Source organism: Pinus tabuliformis, chromosome 3_2 (genome assembly GCF_031772625.1).
Source record: "Pinus tabuliformis cultivar Carrire ecotype Pingquan chromosome 3_2, CPIR1, whole genome shotgun sequence".
Lineage (NCBI taxonomy): Eukaryota > Viridiplantae > Streptophyta > Pinopsida > Pinales > Pinaceae > Pinus > Pinus tabuliformis.
In genome coordinates this window covers 1,179,469,738-1,179,489,086 of record NC_142302.1, presented here as the reverse complement: position 1 = coordinate 1,179,489,086, position 19,349 = coordinate 1,179,469,738, and positions in this window count along the sequence as shown.

Below are 19,349 nucleotides of genomic sequence, written 5' to 3'. Positions count from 1 at the left end.
AGTGAGAACGAAACTGAATCCGAACCCATTCAGGATTGGAGGCAAAATCCGGCGAAACACAAGCATGAAACTTCCGGTAAGTACTCTATTGATTCCATATGTTCTCCGTATTGTTATGCTGGGATAATGATGTGTAGATTGTGGGGGTTGCACGATTCCGCTAATTTCACTATAGAAATGGTTCCCTTGATGGAAGTGGCGTGTAATAGTGATATAATGGATTAGGCAACCATACTGTCAGATAAGCTAGCAACAGCAGTTCTTAATTTCAAAACTAAAACCTCCGTCACTGAAAGGCTTATTCCCCCATTCTACTACAGTGCTTATATACTAGATACCCTGTGTTTTAATTCTGAGTTTCCTGTACTCGGCTGGAGGTGGACTGCACAAGACCCCACGCCTATTCACATATACCATCAGAAATTGTGGAAGACTTCTTATAAGCACCATTTATACCAAGTCTGCAACGGCTTCATGTTACCCATTCATTACTCTATTTTTAATAAACCTGCTCCCAAAATTTCTTACCAAGCAGGGATTGATTTGACATCAATAGGAAGATGGTTCGGAGAGGAGAAATTTACTTATATAAGAATTTTCGGCAACCAAGCCGAACCTCATGTCCTTCCTTTGTACATACCTGATAAACTGCTGGCAAGAGAGATAGCTGTTGTGGGGAAAAGTATCCGATGCGGATGACCCTATCCCTACTCTAAAGGTGACAGTCTTTAGCAACAACTGAAAGTAAAGTTTTGATGATTTCCTTTATGAAAGTACAGAGAGAATGGAGAAAGATTAACCAACCTGGTGTCTTTCGCTTAGTCGATCCTTGTCCTCTCTCTTTGTCTCTTGTTCCCAGCTCCTTGCTCTCTTTGCCGGTCCAGCCACACACAGATCCTGCACAAACAAGAGAGCAAACTACAAGATACATGTACTCATAACTGAAGCATGGATTAGGATGAATCAAATATACATGTAAATACAATACATCAATGCAATACAAGTATATAGGAGAACATGCAAAACTTTATTGATAGAAGTAACAGGGTTCTGAGAAGGTTACAACCAATAATGGCTCCAATCCAGCAGCAAGAACTCTCCTCTTCACCTCTAGTAAAATAATCACCCAATAGCTCTAACTGTAAACCAACAGCACCTCCTTGCTTTACACAAAATTCCCGCCTCATTAGACCTCATAGAAGAGCTCTATATATAGGAGAGAAGAAGAGAGGATGAGTCAGTTTGAGGCTGGCATAGAGCTGACTAGTGTCCTCTCCCTCTTCAGTTAATCTTCAGTTCTTAAGTCCACTTGGAGATCCTTGCTTACACATGGTGATCAAGTACCTCTTACTCATCACAGGGCGAATCTCATGAACCAAGTGTTAGTTTGGAAGCTTCCTGGGCAGTTGACACCTTGCAGAATGACTGTGCCACTTGGCCAATCTCGCCCAGCGCAGGTAGCCTTCATTAGATTTGACTTCCAGCGCAGGTACAAGGAGGAGCAGTTGCATTCCAGCGCAGATGCTCAGTGGAGCAGCTGACATGATCCAAAATAAGCCTGTTTTGAAGTGTTTTCAGGTGGAGAACTGATTGGAAGTGCTGTTGTTTGATGACCTTGTTCTTTTAGGGGTAAGAACAACATGTTTAGGGACTGAGGATCCCTGTGATTATTGACATTTCATGCTCCATGATGCGAGGCACAAAAATGTCTATAACAGTTGCCCCCTAAAGTATGAGGCCGTTTATCGGGTGAAATGCTTTATCTAGAGGGTCCGAAGTTCATTCCAGTGCTGAGGAGGCGCCCTGTAATACAATACAATACAATACCTTATTTTTCATTCTATTTTCATGATCTAGCTGAGGCGGGCATTCCCATGCTCAGCTTTTATAAATGCATTTTGGTACATATGACAGACGATCGTCTGAAGGTAGACTGATAATTTTCTGCTGAAATTATCATCCTTTGAATAGGATGATCATCTGTTGCAATGATGTACATGACAAATGCTTTTATATTTCCTGAATATATATCGCAGCCCGGATGGATGAAACTAGATCCGGGGTCTTCAAACTCGTTCGATCTTCACTCTAAGTACAAGTCGATCCATGAGAGAATTGCGCTGAAGTCGAACATGGAAAGACATCGCTTGATTACCGGTCAATAATGAAAACCGTTAACAAGCGCGAGAGGAATCACCAATAATGACGATGACCCTCAAGGTACTGCAGTACAATTCACGTGGCGTGAATAAAGGACTTGGCGTCGAACGCCACGCAAAATCTTCTGGTCGAAGGTCATTGATGTATACCTGTCGCCGGAAGTGAGAAACTTGCCATTGAGGCATGCAAGCTTCAAAGTACTGATGGGGGTGTTCCTAGATCAACTTCTTGGATAATGAGCTGAAGTCGACAAGAAGCGATCCGTCAAAGGAGGGCCTTAATGAATCCCACATCAATGACACGGAACGGAGCTAATGACTTTAGTGGAGGTGAAAACAAACTGTGACATATGATTCAGGGTGGCGATCATGAATGGATGAAGGATAATGTATGGCAGTGGATGGGACATGGTTGACACTTTCAGAATGACCCCTCTTGAACATATAACGACACTGATGCGATGGATTGGTAGCATTACCCCAAATGTGGATGGTTTGGCGAGGACCATGGCGATGAGACCGGTGAATGAGACAACCCAACCCGATGTGGTACGGAGGAAAAGTGTCATGTTCAAGAGTGACTTGCTACCATTAAACTTTGATGTTCTCCCAATTTTTCCCCAGTCATTTCTGACCAGTACCTCTTTATTTTTGTCAAGCTTGAGGAGGATAACATATGCTTGTTCTATAACCTGCCCTTCGGGCAAGCCCATCGCTATGATTTAACGAGCCTAGCGATAGGGAAACTCGTTCTCGTCTAAAGACAAGTTTGTCGCTATTTAATCATTTTAACGAGTCTAACGACAAGGAAAACTCGGTCCTTTTCATTTTTAGAGAGTCTGAAAAGGTACAGAAAGTCAACTCCATGATTCCTTTTTCGTCATCTAATCCCCTAAGTCCGAAAAAGTATAAAACAATACAGAAGGGATGGCTGTTCGGTACTTTTACGAGCCGAACAAGACAAGCGCTCGATCTTTTTGTGCAATAATCCCTCAGGTCCAAAAAGATTAAAATCTAGAGGAGGGATAGCTTTCGGTCGTTTAACGAGCTGGAAGGCCAAAACTCGGCAAACTTTTCATATTTTACGAGTCAGTGAAAAGAGCTCAAAGAAGACTCGTCTTTTGAGGAACGAGTGATAAACAGGGATTGATTCCAGGTACAAATTGGAATTTTCCAATCACGGCAGTGTCACAAGGATGGCTAGGTGAAATCACTCTTCGCAGCTGTTTCTCAAAAAGAGGTAAACACACAAATGGAAGTGAATGATCGGCCAAATGAACAGTGGAGGTGATGGATGAAAACACGATCAAGGTTCTTATGGCTAATGAATTTACGATCTCAAAAGGTTATTTACCGGTTCATTTTTTCCATGAGCTTGAACTCTGGGGGAAACTTTTGCTCACACTTTTCTATTTTTTAACGAGCATAAATTCAGTCATAAAACTGCTCGAATTTGCGTTTATTTTTTAACGAGCATGAACTATATGCTAAAACTGCTCGATGATAAGTTTGCATGCCCCCAGCATAATAATGCAAATCGAGGTGCATGCCCCCCAAGCTTCATTGCATTCAACTTTGTTGATTGGAATGAAGGTTTACCATTGAGATCTGGAAAGGGGATTGTTTCATTTTTTAATGAGGTTGACATAGTAAAAGAACTATCCTCATGGTTTTTCATTTTTTAACGAGGTTGACCTGAGATAGGAACTATCCTCGAAGCCGACCAAATATCTAGGAATCTTCCGAATCCAACCAGAAGATTGGATTAGATTTCATTTTGTAGGTTTCCACCGTGGCCACTCCCGCCAGATTAATTGGAGGCGGTAGGGCGAAAGTACCCATTAAGGCAGGGTCTTTTAGGAGACCTACTCCGATATTTTGAAACGAATGGTCGCTTCCATGGATCAGAGGAACGCTTCCTGTAACTTGTGAACCATTAGGGAGGAAATTTTGTTGGTCAATGATCGTAATCTCTCCTTGAAAGGGGAATGCGATTTTCCTAAAATAGGTCGACACAATAGCTTCCATGGCATAAATCCATGGTCTTCCCAGTAGGATGTTATAGTCAAGATTGCCATCGATGACTTCAACATCTATTTCTACTGTTTTGCCCCCTAGTTCAACTCTCAAGTTACTAAGGATACCGTAAGGGGTATATGTCCTTCCGTCGAATGCTTTTAATGTTGTTGATGATCGCGTCAAGGTTGGAGATCCTAAAGTTTTCCAACAACTCATCGACATAATACATGTCGATGCCCCCTCATCAATAATTGTTCGATGAACAGTTTTGTTGAGGGCTTTCACTTGGATGAGGAAAGCTAGTTGAGCTGGTAACTGAGGATCATATCCTTTGTGATCAAAGGATACAAGATTGGAATCTTTAGGATCCACCCCACCAATTGCTGATAACAATGCCTGCCTTTGGGATGGGCAATGTTGTAGTACTTCAAGAGTCGACATAGCAGATGGCGATTGCGCCAAATCTTCCACTATATTATAATGTTGTGCCGCTCTGGCACGAGGATTAAATGTCGACTTGTGTACTACTCCCTTTGGCGGTTTTATTGTTAATTCATGTGTGATGGGGGGTACAACTTCTGCCGAAGTTGTTGTCGAACTGCTAGGTTGATCTTTACCTTTATCGTTCGACACCTGTGGATTCCCGTAATCTTTGTTCCTTGTCGAAATTAAAGCATCATCCTGTTGCTTCGATATCGATAACATAAGCACTTGCGACGGTGAAGCATTTCCACTACCAACCAGATTTTTTCCCCGATCGGGAAACGGATCAGTTAACACAGCTGGAGTTTGCGAACTCTTTAAGAATCTTTTTAGATCAGCTTTGTATGGACATTCTCTCGTCCAGTGATCCTCATCACATATCTGACACCCATAAGGTGGTTTCCTATCTCGAGGAGGGCTTGAAGAAGTTTTTCGAGGAGATGACTCTCCTTGTTTCTTCTTCTTCCCTTTGTTTTGATTCTTCTTGCTTCCTGGTTGATTGGAGTTTTTGCCTTTATCCGTAGATACAGCATTTACCTCCGAAGCAAGAATCTCTTGATTTTCTTTTTGATTCGAAGTCTTACAGGCTTTCTTATCTGAATCCCTTGTCGACTTAGCGTTTGCAGTTCCAATCACGCCATCACCGGCATGAGAGTCACTATTTGATCCGGGAGGAGGAGGGATTGAAAATTCCGGTCTGGGGGCGTCAGGTATCTTATCATAGAGCGTACCCGACTGAGTATATACTAAGTCCAAATATTGAGCACGAGCAATAACCTGCTCCTCTGTTATGACGCCTCCCTTGGCCACATCTTCTGTTATAGCAGGCAGAAGAGACTTTATAAACCACTCAGCCAATAGCTGATCTGGAACATAGGTCTTTACCATTCTGCGACAACGACGCCACTCATGTATATGATCTGATATATGTGTGGCCGTTGTCTGCTTGAAATTGGTCAAGATCTCCGTTCCAGTTTCGTACCTTATAGGTAACTGAAAGTGTGTTAAGAAAGTCGTGGCTAGGGAACTAAAATTGTCGAACGAGGCTCTAGGTAATTCAATATACCATTTGGCCGCCGGACCAGTCAATGTCCTCTGGAAAAGACGAAGCCTTATCGAATCATCATTCAAGGTATTCGATGAACACCACAGATGGAATGTCATCACATGATTCGACGGGTCTTCGCCAGGATTTCCATTGAATTTAGGAATGTCCGAAGGAAGTTTGTGAGGAATCGCTGGCCACCAATGGGCATAGGCGATTGGATCGTTCGTTAATTGATGTAAGTCTGGTAATTCTAGGGTCGCCACGAATGGCAACTGCTGATTCAGGTTTGGCGAGGCGTACCCAGGGTACGATGGAATCGCCTGAGCAGTAGGTCTTTGCATACCAGCATAATGCAACTGATGTTGATATGACTGATACGGCTGGTGGGCTTGGCCACTGTAAAGTGGTTGATTTAACCCGTTCTGAATATAGGGTTGCCCACTATTCGCAAAGATTTGTTGTTCAGATCCCTGGTACACCTGTTGAAACTGAGGTTGTTGGTATTGCACCATCCATGGTTGTGAAGCCATGTTTTGCTGTGCGACACTAACCGACGGACCAAGATGCGGGGTTATAGTTCCCGTTTGTATCTGTGTCGTCCCGGCAGTTGGCGATTGTGGTTGTGTTGCAGGGTCAATTGGCTGTTGCATTACAACTTGGGGTTGACATACAACAGGCATCGACTGAACTTGCGACATGGTTACAATTGCTGGTGTCGTCGGGATACTAGACATAGGTACACATTGTTGCATGGAATATACCACTCTTGGTTGTTGGGGTAACATAGGTACCCAACCACTCGTCGTTACTTCAGCTAAACTTGAATGTGGTTGAAAACTGCCGTATGGGTATCCTCCCGGAAGAGGAAGTGAAAGGGCATATTGCCCCCCATACGGTAACAATCCGGAGCTCAAGGGTATAGATTGCCTTTGAGGACTGGATGGCCTAAACTGATTCCCAAAGGGATCAATTTGTCTAGTTTCAACATAAGAATTACCGGGTATTATACCGGAAGAACAAACTGGAACAGACCAAGTTGTCATAATAGTCCCTGGGTGGACTCCTTCTAGTTGATGAGAACTAGTTGGGACAGATGGTATGCCGGCAAACATCGTTGGAGTGACAGCAGGAGCTTCTGCTATTGCTGTGTCATTTGGCACAGTCCTAGATGTTGACGGTTGTTCAGACATTTTAAGTCTATCCAATAAACTTCCTAACGATTCTTCAGGAACTTCCGGTGGCGATAGACAAACTTCTGATGCAGAAGGAAAAAGAGGGGTACTTACTCCAAAGTGAATTGGAGTATTTGCTTGCTGGTCCTCTACGATTTCCTCTATTGCAATCAGACCAGGAGGAAGAGGAAGACCGTCAGGTCCGTAAAAGACTTCTGGTGCCGAAGAAGGGGTTGCTTCGACAGCGACAGTTGTTTGAACAACAAGACTCTGTGGACCGGTTTCAGATGGAACTGGTTCAGTTATGCGAGTACTTGTCTTCAGACTAGGATCAGTACAACTATCCCTCTGTTGCTGTTGAACTTCTTCAATAGAGGCAGGGATTCCAGAAATATTGGGAGTGACCAGAATCTCAGATGTTGTTGGAACATCCGTTCTAACTTTAAAAGGAGATTTTGACCTGGTCCAGCGAGTTCGCTTTGTCCGTACTACTCTCGGTTCCGGAGACAAAGACGGTTGACTCGCAAGTCTCTTCGAACGACGGAGTTTTAATTGACTTTCCTCCACGGTTGCGGATTACTTGATCAACTAAAATACAAAAAGGGGAATTATGTTTCCGTATTGAATGAATTTTATTAGACGCTTTTAGACACAACTTTGCTTTTTCATGTTTTAAGAGTCGAGAAAAAGCTAAAGATGACTCTAGTCGCCTTCGATGTATTAACGAGCCCAAAGTGACAAATGCTCGGTTGGACCTTTTCAGTTATAGAGTTTGAAAAGGGCCAAAAGAAACTGCTCTGGAGATCTAGGCAGAGGGTGTGCCAAACCTTTCGCGAAACCACAGAATACGTTTTACGGTACGGGTGGTCGATCTTCGTGAATGCTGTGTTCACTGCATCGCGATCAGTAGGGCGGTCGACACGGCTTCCTAAGGATAAAGGATAAAAGCCTATAGGGGTCTCCCAATATACGTGACGGTACGCGGGAGCTCAAGTCCGTATTAGTGCTATCGTCCCTCAGGAGGAATCACCCACCTTCGTAGAGATCGACAGTCACTACGTTTAACGACGCCGGAACACGTCTCTACCTAGACCTCTACTGTGAGCGTTATGTTACAATGCGTTTTTAGATTCATTCAATATATTTTAAGTTGATCTTTTTTATCAGTTTGTCTTTCAGGATCACCACGAGATGTATTGGTACAAATTCCTAAATGCAACTAAAATGATAAGCAAGCTTTCACAATCTTTTTAGCTTTGAAAATCCTAACTACTGAGGGGAGAGAAAAACAACATCTTTCCACACAGAGCACAAAGCACAAACTAATGCACTTTCTCCTAGATCAGACACACAAACTTATCAAAAATGCAAATGCAAGATGCGTGTATTTCTTTTCTTTTCCTTTAATGTTGATGTAGACAAAAGGAAAACTGTTGTATGACTTTCGAATTCAATTTGAAGCGTAAACAAACAAGCTTTGTCTAAATGAAAAGACGCTTTACAAGTACTTGTTTCAACACTCAAAATATATGAATTCAAACCATAAAGTGAAAAACAAACAAACTCAAACAGCCACGAACAGTAATAAAACTAGCTCATAAGATCACAAAGACACTTTTATAGTTCAAGATCTAAGAGGCCACAGCTATACTGGTTTGCTTTTCACAATGGGAAACTGTAACTGAAACAAGAAATACTGAAAGAACAATCACAGTTTCATCACACAACTGAGGCGGAATAATGTCAAGGAAAGTTGGTTTATAGCAAGTACAATGACAAGCAATCAGCAGCAAAATAACAGTGAAAACAGGGCTCAGACACAGTGGGAAAGCTGAGCAAGACAATGGCTAACTGGACCAGCGCAGGTTCTAGTCTGCCAGTTTGACTCTCAGCGCAGTTCCCGAAGGGAGTACCTGCGCTGTAATGCAGACTGCCTGTGGACAGCCTGCACTGACTCACGAGAGTTTCGTCTACAAAGAATTCCGGGTCATAAAAAGCTCAAAAATGCACTGTTTTTGCTGAAATAAAAAGCTATAGGTCAAGTACAGGCTAAGGGATGATCAAGAGGATGAAGATCTATCACAAAGAGTAAAGAGTCTTTTGTAGATAGGCTCTCCAAATCTTGAATTTGCTCAACAAATGAGCAAGAGTAGCAGTCCCTCTACTTCGCTTTTGATATAGTCAAAAGCTTTTCGATTTGGTACTCTTTTCTTCAAGAAATGAATAGCAAAATACTACAAACACCAACAAGATACTAGGTTCCCCAGCGGAGTCGCCAGTTTGTTGTGGGGAAAAGTATCCGATGCGGATGACCCTATCCCTACTCTAAAGGTGACAGTCTTTAGCAACAACTGAAAGTAAAGTTTTGATGATTTCCTTTATGAAAGTACAGAGAGAATGGAGAAATATTAACCAACCTGGTGTCTTTCGCTTAGTCGATCCTTGTCCTCTCTCTTTGTCTCTTGTTCCCAGCTCCTTGCTCTCTTTGCCGGTCCAGCCACACACAGATCCTGCACAAACAAGAGAGCAAACTACAAGATACATGTACTCATAACTGAAGCATGGATTAGGATGAATCAAATATACATGTAAATACAATACATCAATGCAATACAAGTATATAGGAGAACATGCAAAACTTTATTGATAGAAGTAACAGGATTCTGAGAAGGTTACAACCAATAATGGCTCCAATCCAGCAGCAAGAACTCTCCTCTTCACCTCTGGTAAAACAATCACCCAATAGCTCTAACTGTAAACCAACAGCACCTCCTTGCTTTACACAAAATTCCCGCCTCATTAGACCTCATAGAAGAGCTCTATATATAGGAGAGAAGAAGAGAGGATGAGTCAGTTTGAGGCTGGCATAGAGCTGACTAGTGTCCTCTCCCTCTTCAGTTAATCTTCAGTTCTTAAGTCCACTTGGAGATCCTTGCTTACACATGGTGATCAAGTACCTCTTACTCATCACAGGGCGAATCTCATGAACCAAGTGTCAGTTTGGAAGCTTCCTGGGCAGTTGACACCTTGCAGAATGACTGTGCCACTTGGCCAATCTCGCCCAGCGCAGGTAGCCTTCATTAGATTTGACTTCCAGCGCAGGTACAAGGAGGAGCAGTTGCATTCCAGCGCAGATGCTCAGTGGAGCAGCTGACATGATCCAAAATAAGCCTGTTTTGAAGTGTTTTCAGGTGGAGAACTGATTGGAAGTGCTGTTGTTTGATGACCTTGTTCTTTTAGGGGTAAGAACAACATGTTTAGGGACTGAGGATCCCTGTGATTATTGACATTTCATGCTCCATGATGCGAGGCACAAAAATGTCTATAACAATAGCCTATCAGATTATTGCCGAAGGAGTTACACAAACTCCGAAGAAAAATAAGAAGCAGGTCTGGCCCTCTTTTCCTCTGAGATGTGGTGTCTACACTTTGCATGATTTCAAACATGCAGAAAAAGAATCTACAAAGATGAAGTCATTAACTCTAGCGACTCTCCCTAACAGGCGATTTGATCCCAACAAAGTCGCCTATAACGCACTCGAACAGGCCAAATTGACAAAGTTTGATCATAAAGAGGATAAGTTTGATGACCTATTCTCCTCAGCTGAATCAATGTATCAAGTTAGATCGTTGGCCATAATGGAATACAAGGACGAAGGGTTAGTTGAATTCAACAGACTTAGAGAACAGAGGTTGCAAACTCTGCCTCTAGATCTATTAGCGACAACCCCAGCAACAGGACCAAGCGAGCCTGAACAACGACATACTAAGGAACCTCCGGTTACAACAAAAGAACAGGAGAAAGTGCAAGAGGAAACCCAGACTAATGAGCAGGAACAGAGCAACATATTAGTAAATGTAGATACTCAAATTGATCCCAAATTTCTCCAGGAATCGCAGCAATTTGATTCAATTATCAGTAATCTTGAATGCTCAAAGGACACCGAAACTTCAAAAGCGGCAGATACACAGGAGACCACTTCAAAACAGGTTCCAAGTGGAACCAGCGGCCTACCCAGTTCAAAGGAAGTAGAAATAATCCCAAAGGATCCCTCCAATCAAATTATTTTGCAGATAGAAGAAATTCCTCCCTTGGATGTCTTCTATAGCCCAAGAGACAAAGTTGTGGTAAAACGACAGAGGAAGAGGAGAAGGACTGATCAACCTTCCCTATTCGCAGAACAAACAATCACGGGCAATGTGGTTTGGAAGGAAGAATTTGACCCCTCTGATGACCTAACAAAACTATCCCAATATGCTGGAGCCTATTCGGCGGCAACAATAGACAAGGCATCAGAGGTGAGTCTTTTATTAAAAACAAAAGACTAGGAGATCTTTTTATTGCAAGCACAGCTAACAGAAGCACAGTAGAAAGCGGAGCAAACAGAACGGCAATTGTTAACACAACAGCAAATAAATAATCAATTAACTCAACAATTGCGGGAAGAGAAACAGAGGATTGATCACAGCGCAGTCCAAAAACAGAAAGAGTTGTCTGAGGCATTGGCACAACTGAGGGCAGCAAATGAACAAATGCTGAAGTCAAAAGATGAGCAGATTGCTCAACTATCAGCCCAGCTAGAGAAGACAAATAATCTTCCACAGATAGCCGAATTCAAATAAGAAGCATTACAGATAAATAAGGCATTAATAACACAGATCAAGCTTTTATGTCAACAAATCGCCCAGGCGGAACCATTATGCGATTTGACAACATGAATAAGTAAACAATCAGAAAAAGCTAGAACAGACTTGGATCAAGCTGATGAAACATTAACTGAGTTTCTTGAGTGGCAAGATACCGATCAGGGACAGGTGGCAAACTTACCAAAGATTTTAGAATCACATAAGGAAATATTATTTACAGAATGGCAGTCCCAGTTAATGAAAGCAAAGAGGGCAATTTCAAGATGCAAATCAACCACAAGTAATTCGGTTGAATTGGTTAATAATACTCTCTACTTGTCTAACATGATTTCCCAATGCACTCCAGGTAAATTGACAGCGGCGAAAACATTGGAGCAGTCATGTTATCCAGATCTAGAGAAAAATGGGAGATTAATCGCTGGAATTAACAGTTTAACATGGGACGCCTATTAGTTATTCTTGGTAAAACCACACAGTCAAAGAGCCACCCTCAAATGCCTTACAGATGCAATCGGGTATATTATTCCCGATATTCAGGATGCCACCTATGCCACCCAGCTCAACTCTCGCCTCAACAGACCGCCCGAAGTGGAGCCAATGCTTGCGATATGTCAGCTCAGGTTTAAAGGCAAACAACCTACATGATGATTCATACCACCGACTGCCAGATTGCTGAGAAGGAGATATTCAAGATTGTTTGATACCAATTAAGTAGGATTTCAGTTTCATAGATAGTTAGTTTAATTCAGTATTTATAGACCCTTTCATTGTTTTGGAAAGGGTCGTAAAGTTTTGTACTTGACTTAAAGCCTGAAGTTGCACTACTGTACTTCAGGCATATTCTTTTATAAAACTGGACCAATTATTCTAATTTTGGCAAGGAAGCTTTTATGCAAATGTGCACTACTGTCTTTGTTTGAAAGTATTTCTGCGTTCAAAGAAGAATCTCAAATAGCGATTGATATCGGGAGTGACTAGCAGCTCATATGGTACTATTATCTATGTCTGAATTCATTCCTTTTATATAAATTGTCGTTTGATCGCCTTTGCTATTATCGAATATATGTATGTGTTTTAACAGCATTTCTTTATTTCCTCCACTATTGGATGTTTATGGTAATGCTTTTCTTTTGATCATATATGTATTTATGATATAAATGATAAGTGTAGCAATATTGCGTTAATCACTTTGTTTAACTATTTAAGAAAAGTAATCCTTGAATGAATTAATGTCCATGTTTATTAGATGGAGTCATCTATATGCCTGTCAATAAACATAGATCATCAAGCATTATACTTCAAAGTAAAATAGTTCCCGGGATTAGTAGTAGTTCTTTTATTTTGCTGGTAGATTAAGTTATTCGCCTATCATTAGATTAGACAATCAATCATTCATCCATCCCGTTTATTCATTACTGGGAAACTGGTCCCATTATCCCCAGTCGGAGCCACCATTCCAAACGGAAAAGGAGTTGCATTAAGTTCCGGACCGGGTGGTTATCCCCCAATGTTGATACAACGATTTTCAGGGCATCCACATTTTTGGCGCTAGAAGGAGGGCCTCAACTATGAATGGCAACCAAACCCAAATCTACAAACCATTCTAAGAGTAATTCTCCCTCTGCATCACCTCGTACTTCCCAATTGCATGCTGGTTCTCCAGTATCCAAACAAGAAGAAGAGGAATCAACTACCACTGCTCAAACCCATCATACTCCAGAACAATTAAGTCTTGAATCCCCTGAAGTCCAGTCTCTTATCCATAAACTTCAGAGCTTTTCGATATCACCACAGAAATCTGAAGTATCTCAAAGCAGTGCGACTTCGCAGTTCAATTTACCTCACCCTCTCACCAGAATTTAGAGTGGAAAGCTCGATATTGAACCTACTGAGTTCCCTTTACCCAAAAGGAAAAAGTCAAAGAAAAACACTGAAGGATCTGACAGTGAAGAATTTTCATCCACATCCTCCATCTCACCTTCCCCCGTGCGAAGTCAACCATCCACTCCCTCATCACACCTTGTTGTTCATCAGGGATTAGCAACTGCAACATCCCAAACTAAGCAATCCTTAATATTAACTCCTTCCCAGACTTCTATAAGTTCAACAGTAATATCACCCACTACTGCGGTTACAATGGTAGATCCATGGACCAGGCCTGGTGCAGTCAATATGCCTGCTCCATTGCATGCAATACCTGATGCACCTGAAAAATGGCTACCCAAGTTTAATCCAGATGATGGAACACAAGCTGAGGAACATATTAATAACTTCATGTTGGCAGTTAATTTGAAGGGAGTAACAGAGCAAGATGTTGTCGTTAGGCTTTTCCCTTATACCTTGCAAGGATCAGCAGGATCCTGGTATTTTTCTTTACCTTCTGGTTCCATTACCAGTTGGACGACTTGCCAAGAACAGTTTCTTACTAAGTATGCTGATGATAGGTCTTTGGCTACACTAATAAATGATCTCTCCAATCTTAGGATAGAGCATAGGGAACAAATTAAAGAATTTAATGCGCAATTCAATAAACTCTTGAACAAAATCCCAACGGCCTCCAAACCAAGTGAGCAAATCCGAAGCGAGTGGTATATAACTGCCCTACCTGCCAATATAGCTATTTTTGTAGACAGGGCTGGAAAACCAACTTTAGCTGAAAACATGAAAGAAGCATTTGCTGTGGAGAAACGTATTAATGCTCTAGAAAAGAAAGCTGCTCTTGAAGATAGAAAAGCCAAAAAAGTTTCTTTTAAAGATGATTCAAAGAAGAAAACCCCTAAAGATCCATATGACATGGAGGGTCTACAAAAGGTCCTCAAAACTATGTCAAATGAGATGGTTGAAATCAAAAAACAGGTAGCTGAAACCTCAACCAAAAGACCCTTTAGGAATTACAAGAAAACTGAATCAAAACCACCGAATGTTATATCAAATGCAGATTCAGATCTTGAAGAAGGAGAAGAAGAAACAGCTACACCAACTGATGAAGAAGAGGAAGTTGTTGAATGTCATGGAATGTGGGATTTTATATTGCCTAACTCCGATACAGAAAACTAAGAAGAAGCATTTCCTGTCACTACCAGGAGTAGAGGTACCTCCGAACCTGTTCAGACAACTTCGAAGAAAAGAAGTGCGGGTGCTGCTACAAAAAAGGAAAAGGCTCCCCCGAAGAAGCCACCTGTAACAATTCCACAAAACCAACCTTCAACCTCAACAATTCCATCAACATCTAAGACATTGGTAGTGTCTGATTCAATGGATTACAATATTGTTGATGACATGAAAAAGACCAAGGCAAACATTACCATGTTTGAACTTAGTAAATTGAAACATCAGCAAAAATTGCTTCTCAAAGAATTAAATGCTATTCCTACTTCACCCCTTCCCAGTACTAAAGCTGCAAATGATACAGGTCAACCACCTTCTGGTATGTTCGAAACTACTAATGCAGTTCTGATAGGAGATAGATCAAATTCTCATACTCCACCTTTCCTTCTAACCTATGAGATCTACAATAGAAACCTGCATAACTGTTTGATTGACTCAAGGGCATCCTCTAACATAATGCCAGCTTCAGTTTGTTCCAAACTGAACATTGAACCCCAGAAGTCCGCTATTCATATTGTGCAGTTGGACAGGACTAAAGTACAGGTTTTGGGAGAAATCAATTCCATAACTATCAGGCTATCTGCTGATCCCAGAGTAGTACAAAGGATTGATATCTTGATCGCCGATATACTTGAATTTTATGGTTTGATCTTGAGTAGGGATTGGTCTGAAAAACTACATGGGTATATTTCTATTGATTGGTCACATATGTGGCTTCCCTATAAGGGTAAGCCAAATCAAATAAGAATCGATCGGGAAAAGCATATGACCCATACAGTTACTAAATTTGAACAAGAAAACCAACCAATAGCATTTAATAACAACATTTTGGGGAATTATTCATCAGAGTCATTCTTCGGCAACTTCGTTGCCCAACCATCTCCTTTCTCAGTAAACCATTCTACATCTCAGATTAAAAATTATTCAAAAACAGATAGGTCAAGATGTTTTAATGATACTGAGGAAACTGTAAATAAAATTGTTAATACTTCTTTATTTTGGTCATTATATTTCGATGGGTCCAAGTCTAGTGAGGGCTCAGGAGCAGGATGTATTTTGATTAGCCCGCAAGGAGAAAAAACAATGTTGTCCTGTAGGTTAGAGTTTGAATGCACGAATAATACAGCAGAATACGAAGCCTTAGTCCAAGGACTATATAAAGCTATTAGCCTCAAGGTCCAATATTTGAAAGTGTTTGGAGATTCTGAAATTATTATCAAACAGGTAAGGAATACAATTCATTGTCTTTCCACCCATCTCAAACATTATCAATCGCTAGTACAGGAACTCACCTCCCACTTTTCGGCATTAAATATTTCTTCCATTCCCAAGTCTCAAAATTCGGCAGCCGACCTGCTAGCCAATGTTGCTTCCAAGCTCCTACCCTCCGAAGACTGCAGCCCAGATAGATTTTCAGTAGAATTACTTTTTAGGCCATCAATTCCTGACAATGTCACTAATTGGAGAGTATTCAACCACGATGAAGACATTTTATAGTTTTTAATTTCCGAAAAGTCCTATGATGATCAAATCATTGAGGAAAATGAGCATGACCTTCGAATGAGAGGTAAACCCGAGGAGAATTCAATCCCTAAGCCTGTGGTGAAGCTTGAGGATCTTTATGATATTAAAGATAGGTTTAAACCTGTGACCAATACAAAGCTCCAAAACTCTACCTTAAGGTTTGAATTGATAAACCTTGGCACTGAGCAAACTCCTCAAAACATTAATTTAGGATTAGGACTTTCCGTGGAAGAGAAGGAAGCATTCATTAGACTGTTACAAAAAAATAAATAAGTTTTTGCTTGGAAATATGACGATTTAAAGACATATGATACATCCATTATCCAGCATACCATTCCAATGCTTCCCGAACAGAAACCAACTCAGCAGAAGTTGAGAAAAATACATCCGAACTTAGAGAGTCAAATAAAATCTGAACTTAATAAACTCTTGAAAGCTAAGATTATTTTTCCCATTCGGCACTCAAACTGGGTCTCCAATATGGTGCTAGTCAGAAAGAAAAATGGCGACATTAGGATTTGTATAGATTTCAGAAATTTGAACAAGGCGAGCTTAAAAGATAATTTCCCATTACCTACTATGGAGCAGATACTCCAATCTGTAGCAGGCTCTGAGTTAATGTCCTTTCTAGACGGTTTTTCAGGATATAACCAAGTTTTGGTCCATCCTGATGACCAACTCAAAACCACATTCAGAACAAAATGGGGAACATATGCGTATCAGAAAATGCCTTTCGGACTTATTAATGCAGGAGCCACATTCCAAAGAGCGATGGATATAGCTTTTAAAGGATTGATTAACAAAACAGTAGTCGTCTACTTAGACGATATTACTGTATTTTCAAAAGAGAAGTCCAATCATTTGCATGATTTAAATCAAATTTTTCAATGCTGCAAAAGGTATGGTATTTCACTTAATCCTAAAAAATATTTCTTCGCTCTTGACCAAGGAAAGCTCTTAGGCTTTATTGTTTCTAAATATGGCATTTATATTGATCCCGATAGGATCAAAGAAATCTCTGAAATCCCTTTCCCTCATAATAAAAATTCCATGCAGTCATTTTTAGGCCAAATCAATTTTGTCAAAAGATTTGTTCCAGACTTTTCTCAAATCATTTTGCCACTTCAAACTATGATTAAGAAAAATTCAGTCTTTAAGTGGGGATCAGCAGAAAAGGAAGTGTTTGATTTAATCAAACAATCAATAATTAATGCCCTCGCCTTAAATACCCCTAATTTTTCTAATCATTTCACATTGTATACTATCTCATCCGATTTGTCTTATGCAACAGTACTCACACAGATTAAAGACCACAATTCGGAAGCACCCATTTCATTCTATAGTTCAAATCTTCAGGGTGCTGAATTGAATTACTCCGAAGTAGAAAAACAAGCCTTTGCTGTATATAAAGCTGTCAAACATTACAGACCCTTCCTTTTAAAAGCCCATACAAAAGTTATAGTTCCTTTCCCTGCAGTAAGGCAACTATTAATCCAAAGAGAACTAGGTGAAAAAAGGGCATACTGGGTTACATAACTTCAAGAATATGATTTAGAAATTAAACCAACAAAGATTGTTAGAGGCCAAGGTTTTTGCAGGTTATTGGCAGGAGCATCCAACATTCCAGAATCAGGTGATACAGATCAAACCGAAGAAATCAACCAGATAAGTATTACTGATTCTGAATCACAATATGCTAACTTAATCTTTTATTTGAAAAATGGATATGCACCTCCTAACCTATCTTACAAAAACAAAAGGGCCATTAGATTAAAAGCAAAAAATTTCACAATTATTGATGATGTGCTTTTTAGGCAAAATTATGATTTAAACTTATTAAGATGCCTAGAAAAACCTGAAGCACAAAAGGTCTTGCAGGAATTACATGATGGACCAGCAGGAGGACATTTTGGAGCTGATACAACAGCCCATAAAATCATTCATGCTGGATATTACTGGCCCACTCTGTTTAGAGATGCTCATGAATATGTAAGGAAATGCCGAAATTGTCAAACTTCTAGTGGAAGACAAAGAAAACCAGCTTTCCCTTTGCAACCAGTCAACATTGAGCAACCATTTGAGCAATGGGGATTGGATATCATTGGGGAAATTACTCCACATTCTTCCAAACAGCATAATTATATCCTTACCACTACCGATTATTTTACTAAATGGGTTGAAGCAATTCCTTTGAAGACAACAAATTCTGAGGCAATCATTGAATTCATAGACCAATTCATCATTACTAGGTTTGGTGTCCCAAATGCTCTTGTTTTTGATAATGCATCTTATTTCTCAAGCAATGCTATGTTTGATTTCGCTATTAAAAGAGGATTTAAATTAAAATATTCTGCTAATTACTATCCCCAGGGTAATGGTTTAGCAGAATCTACAAATAAAAATCTGATTAAAATTATTAAGCGAACCATCAAACAGAATCATAAAAAATGGCACAAATCCCTAATATTCGCACTATGGGCTGATAGGATAACGCAAAAGGCTTCCATAGGTTCTTCTCCGTTCAACCTTGTGTATGGAAAAGAAGCAGTGCTACCAACAAATCTTGTTCTTCCTTCTCTAGCCCTAGTTCAGTTTATTGAGGAAAGCCCTTCTTCTTCTATTCAACTTAGACATGACCAAATTTTAAAATTAGAAGAGGAAAGAGAAAAAGCCAAGGTTATTCATGCAAAACATCAGCAAATCATCAAGTCATCCTTTGACTCAGTCTCATCCAGTTCAAAACAATTTCAAGTCAGTGATTTAGTTCTGAAATGGGACGAAGCCCATGAGGACAAGGGAAAACACACCAAGTTCCAGAAGATGTGGCTTGGGCCATTTCAGATCTGTGAGAAGATAGGCCATTCAACCTTCATATTACAAGATTTATCAGATTTGAGAGATTCTCTCCCTGTTAATGGCCTTATCTTAAAGAAATTCTTCAATTGAGAAGGCAACCCCTTCTCCCCTTTTTTAGAATTTTGTAGTTTGTAGGATCATTAGAAAATAAAGTTGTGAGATATCTTCCATTGACCTTTGCTGTACTTGAAAGTTGCTCAAAACAAGTAGGGTTGATATTTACTTTTAAAATAATAGAAGTCTTAAACAAGAGGGATAATTTCTGGGAAATTAGGTGTAATTGCATTCTGAAACTATACTTCAATTTTTGTGAACGCTTCTCAAAGTTTAGAA